Source organism: Gossypium hirsutum, chromosome D02 (assembly GCF_007990345.1).
Source record: "Gossypium hirsutum isolate 1008001.06 chromosome D02, Gossypium_hirsutum_v2.1, whole genome shotgun sequence".
NCBI lineage: Eukaryota > Viridiplantae > Streptophyta > Magnoliopsida > Malvales > Malvaceae > Gossypium > Gossypium hirsutum.
Window position 1 is genome coordinate 22,046,922 of NC_053438.1, and position 5,958 is coordinate 22,052,879.

Consider the following 5,958-nt stretch of genomic DNA (forward strand, 5'->3'; position numbering starts at 1 on the left):
GTATTCTATTAATAGAGGACCAACAATAAAACTGATATGAGATCGAAATGTGAACTTGAAATGTGATTATAATGAGAAAAACAAATGTGATTGCAGTACAATACAAAAAATTTGCAATGAGAAATGAAATAATGAAATTATGATTCATGGATATAAAATACATTTATACATTTGAGATGATCATTCATATATATGAGATGCTATGTATAATACATTAACAACAAAGTTGGTTAAATGACTAAAAGCAAAATGGTGTAATATATTCAAGTAATATGTAAAGTGTTAAATAGAATTTTATGATTTAGAATTAGATGACATTAGTATACTTAACTATATAACGCTTCGATGTTTTCTATTTCAAATCCCATTAGCACTATTGAGCTCTCTATGCTCAACGTGTGGATATGTTGGTTTCCGTGAGCAAGTGAAAAATGGGCTCTAGTTAGCTCATGATACTCCAACAGTATCCAAGACCCTCATCTCAGCTAACCTAAGTTTGTATTGCTATTTTTGTTCTTAGTTATGTTTTGACATGTACCTAATCTAGTAGGTTTGGTTGGCATCACTTGCACTAAGTTCGTTTAGTTAATACTTGGTGATTTTGGTTAGTTGGAATGTTTAGGTCATTTATGTATATAATGGTATATGTTGAAACCATAATGTTTCATCTGATGAACATTGGATGCTTGATTTTAGGATTTTTCCTTCTCTATTTGTGTTCTTTAAGCTTTCATTCCAAGTGGCGAGAGAAGGAATTCGAAAGTCTTATTTAGTGATTTTTCTTTTAATACTGATTGAAATTTCTAGTTCCTATGAGTGGGAGAAACGGTTGTTTCTTTTTTAAAACTTTTATTTTGTTTTGCTTTTTCTCTCTTCGTATTTATATAAGCCAACATTTATTTTAAAGAAATACAAATTCTTTACCAAAGAAAACTTAATAAAACATGTTTTCAGGTAATTTATATTCTTTTAACCAAACAATAAAACCATACATTCTTGTCAAATTAACCAAACAATATTAATTACATACGGTAATGTGCTAACATTTCTAAATAATCTCACCTTTCGATAAATCTATTATGAAAGCTAATCTTAAATTTCATAAATTAAATCCCTTAAATCCACTTGTGAAAAAAAATTTATTTCACTAATAGTTGATAAAGTAGTTAATACATATTTTAAGTGTTTTACTGAGTTAATGTCTCAATTAGGCACCAACTTTATTATGAAATTACTAAGGGCCAGTTCTTCATTGCTTTTGAGAAGTGCTTTTGAGAAGTGTTTTTCAGAAGTGCTTTTGAGAAGTGCTTTTGAGAAATTTGAGTGTTTGGCATTACTGTCAAAAAGTACTTTTGAAGAATAAAATGTCTATTTTAGACATGAGATAATAAAGTAACAAATATGTATTTAAATAATGTTCAGATTAGTTAATATTATGATATTTTAGCAAAAATATAAAAAAATAATTTATTATAACTTATTGTTAATATTTTAATATATAATATTAATTTTAAATATTTCTAAGTAATTAATATTAATTATTTATAAAATTTAATTAGAATATATTTAAATATTTAAATATTTAAATATTTAAATATAAAAATTAAATATTTGTAATTAAATATTGACACGGTTGTATTATTATAAAAATTATTTTTTATTTTTAATTAATTAAACACCTATCAATTTCGTTCCAACTGTCATTGTATTGTAATGTTATAATGTTTTTGTTCTAATATATGACAATGCACATTGTTTGTCATATTTTTGTTCCGATTTAATGCACACTACTATTTTAGTGTAATGTTTGCCAATAACTGTTTCAAAATGGTATGAACTTTGGACCAAAAGAAAAAAAAAGTTATATAAACAACAATTCAATAGAAAGCCGACAAAATTAATTGAAGTTGGTTCGATTCGGTTAATTATTTTAACAGAAAAAAACTCAATTCAACTAACGGTTTAGTTAATTATAGTTCAATTAACAATGGATCGAACTAACTATTTCATCACCCCTTAGATTAAATGTTTGAGAATATAAAACAAAATACTTAGAATTATAAAAGCAAACATAGTTTTAATTGAACAGTTTAGCGTGTATTGCATTTCATTTAAAGGTTCAGCTAAAATCTTTAAACAGAATCAGACCTATAGGAATAAAACTAGTACATACCATGATGTAAAAAAGTACAAGAGAAACAGAAGAGCAAATTTCAGTCCACTCAGATGTTGAACATATTTTGAATAGACCAACAAAATCAGTTATCCACTGTAACATACTTGAGAACTCTATAGGGAGTTGATACACATAAAGCATGAAAATGCTGAAGCCTGCATAAAACTGGAGAGCCTTCCACAACCTTGACAAAAAAGAAACAGAACATAAGCTACTAAAAACATTAACCAATGATAAAATCAAATTCATTGACAAAGAAAATGAAATAGAACAATGTACAAAGAGTCAAGAAGCAATCACCTGAATAGTCCTAGAAAATTGCTAGTCAAAGACCAATCCACTAGCCCAACACAGCTTCCAATGAAAAATGTCAAAGAAATCCACGAGGGATGGCTAATTCCCACAACCAGCTGAATAGCAGGTAGAAGCAAACAGGAAGCAACTTTAAGATGGGAACCTTTCATGAAATAAACATTGGGTTAAGAATCTGAGCAAGCATTAATACTTTGGGTTAAGAATCGTCAACAGCAAGCAACAGCTATATCCATTTTCTAAAACAAGGAACTCAAACATAAATATGGTCTGAGTTACACATGATATCACCTTTCAAAGTTCAAGCCATGCTTTCCAATCTCTTTGTCCCAGTTAAGCACTTGGAAAACAATATCCCCTTCTCCTACATTTGGCAACCTACTTGATCACTTCTTCAATACAAAGGAAAAAGTTGCATCCAAAAGGAAATATGTATATAGAGCAAAATACTCCAGTAAAAGTTGCATCCAAAAGACATGCCAAGTTCATTGTCAAAATATAGCAGAATCCAGTAGCAATCTAAATTCAACAGACATGCCAAGTTCATTGTCAAAATATAGCAGAATCCAGTAGCAAAACTTAAGATGCAAAGATCAATGCTAATGCCACAAAATTTCAAGGTACTGCATCCATTTCAGTCCATAATATAATGAATACAGATACATTTAAATGAACCCTGAATAAAATAGCAGTACCTTACTGATGTAGACAAATAAATTATGGTCAAGAGGTAACAAGTTCATTTAGTTCAATGTTCACAACATAATACAGTCAACGTCCATTGTACAGAAATTTAGGCACCTACAGATCATTCCATATTTTCTCAAAGAAATAATGCTCAGATAAATTTCAGCATAAATTTTTTTTAAAAAAGAGGAGAAATCGTAGAAAATCGAAGTAAAAAAGGTAGGGAAATTGGGAGGGCGGCTGGGGTAGATTAGATAAAACCGAAGCGTTGAAAACTTACCCGGAAAGTAACCATTGTTGTCTCTTACTCTTTTCGCTCGATGTAGGAGATGAAGGAAGCATTGACAACCTAAGGTTATCTCCTATTCAACCTTCAATCAATTACGAAAATCAATCCCAGACAAACAAAAATATACAGAAGAAGAAAAGAAGAGAAGAAAAAAATAAACTCACCAGCAGAGGGTGGAGGAATAAAGAACCAGCAAAGGGCAGAACAAAGAACCAGTAGAGGGCAGCGATGAGGGCAAAGAACCAGCAAAGAGCAGAGAGCAAAGAAGGGCGTTCGTGTGTGGCTAAAAAAGTAAATGAACCAGCCAAAAGCACTTTTTGGATGAAAAGCTAAAAATTTTCACTTCTCCATCTGCCCAAAAGCACTTCTCAGCTTCTGAAAATTTGCTACCAAATGAAGGCCGTTCTTCATTGCTTTTCAAAGAAAAGCACTTTTTCAAGGAAAAGTCCGTCTCTTAAGCAATGAAGAACACAGCCTAAAATATCTTCTCATATAAAAATTAAGTTATATTCTTTATGATGGTGTTTTTGTATTTTTTATATAATAAATCAGTAAAAATTGATCATAATGAGATTTAAACTCGAACTACCATGCATGATAAACAATTACCTTTACTATTGAAACCAAAGCATTAATTAATTTTCATGTAAATTTTAATAAATATATTTGTTATATAATTTTTTTTGTTTTTCACACAAATCGTTCGTGTGCTGTATAGATCTAGTTGCTCTTTAAGGTTAACATATTTAATATTTATATATAAATATAGGATAGTTATTTAATATTTATATATAAATATAGGATAATCATGGGTCTGTTATATAATTATTTTTGTTCACTTTGGTACTTGAACTTACAATTAAAATCATTTTGGTCCCTAAACTTGGATTCCGTAAAGATTTGATGGTGTGAACAATGTTCTTGAAACATGATTGGATTATTGGGTTGGACTAATTGGATCGAGAACCGACTAGTATACTGATACAATCAAAGAGGTTAAATTGATTGAATCAGTAATTTATCAAAACCGATAAAATAAAAAATTTGGTAAAAAACCAATAGTTGGACAAGTTGAACCGGTTTAATAATTTTTTTTATTTTTGATTTTTAAGAATTTGTAATTAATTATTTAATTATTATTAGTCTAGTAGTTGAATTGATCAAATCAGTTGAATTAGGAACCAATGGTTTGCTCGATTCAACCGCTGGTCCGGTTATTAGAACACTATATATGACATTCTAATATTGTACATTGTCATCACCTGAAAATTTATATATATATTTTTTTATTTTCAAGTGATGATGTAGCACATTCTCAGAATGTCACATAATCAAACTTTTATATTTTTTAAGTTCATGAACCAAAATGAATCTAGTTGTCAAGTTCAAATATCAAAGTAATTCAAAAAAGAAAAAAATTATATATATATCAAAGTGGACCTAGTTTCCAAGTCCATGACCAAAAATTATATTATCCCATTAAAAAATAAATAAGACATGGTGTTTTGTATTTTTATATAGTAAATCAATAAAAATTTGATCAAAATGAAAATTGAACCCAAAATACCATGCATGATAAACAATTAATTTTACCGTTGCAACCAAAGAATCAATTAATTTTATGTGAACTTTTAATAAATATATTTTTTACATAATTTTTCATTTTTTCACCGATATCATGGATGTGTTATAAATCTAGTTACTCTTTTAAGATTAAAAAATATTTAATATTTTTATATGCATATAAGATAGTTATTTAATACACTAGCAATGAAAATTTTTAACCCCACAAATGGGATTTTGCAATGCGTCCTTTAAGTTGTATTTAATAAATTAAAAAGTAAATAAGACATGATATTTTTGTATTTTTATATAATAAATACATAAAAATTTATTATAACGAAACTTGAACCTAAAACAACATAAAAGGTAAACAATTAATTTTACTATTGAAACTAAAGAATCAATTAATTTTATGTAATTTTTAATAAATATATTTTTTACATTAATTTTTTATTTCTTTCACCCACATCATGTTTGTGCTAAAGATTTAGTTATTTTTTAAGATTAAAACATATTTAATTTTTATATATGAATATATGATAATTACTTGGCAAGTTGGGTGGACATTTTGGCTAAATTAGAAGAGTAAGCCGAATTTTTTTAATTTGGCCTTTAGGTCGTTTTTCATTTTAATTAGGGAAATAAGTCGTTTTTAGGAGAGATAAAGTGAGGCGCGCTTTCTACATAGGTGGCAGGAAAACTCATCTAGTTGGATATGTTTTCCATCAACAGTAAAATGCAACAATTTTTTAACAGTTGTCGCACCAAATGGTAAAAAAAAAATTTAAATCCCCCAACAATATTTTTTATTTTAACCTATAAATATCCCCCAATTTTCATTTTTTTTCATTCACATCCTTCTCTCAAATTCTTTCAACTCTCTCACGCTTTTTATTTAATATTTATTTATATTTTCATTTAAAAATATTAT

General features: G+C 28.1%; 1 long non-coding RNA gene across 1 annotated transcript; it reads right to left on the bottom strand.

Annotated features, from left to right (window-relative positions):
- Positions 1 to 2,075: 2,075 nt before the first annotated feature.
- LOC107910202 (uncharacterized) lies at positions 2,076 to 3,967 on the bottom strand. Its single transcript, XR_001687537.2, has 5 exons — positions 3,629 to 3,967; positions 3,456 to 3,546; positions 2,780 to 2,852; positions 2,477 to 2,633; positions 2,076 to 2,360 (listed from the first exon to the last, which is right to left on the bottom strand). It is a non-coding gene; the product is annotated as an uncharacterized lncRNA (long non-coding RNA).
- Between the last annotated feature and the right edge of the window lie 1,991 nt (positions 3,968 to 5,958).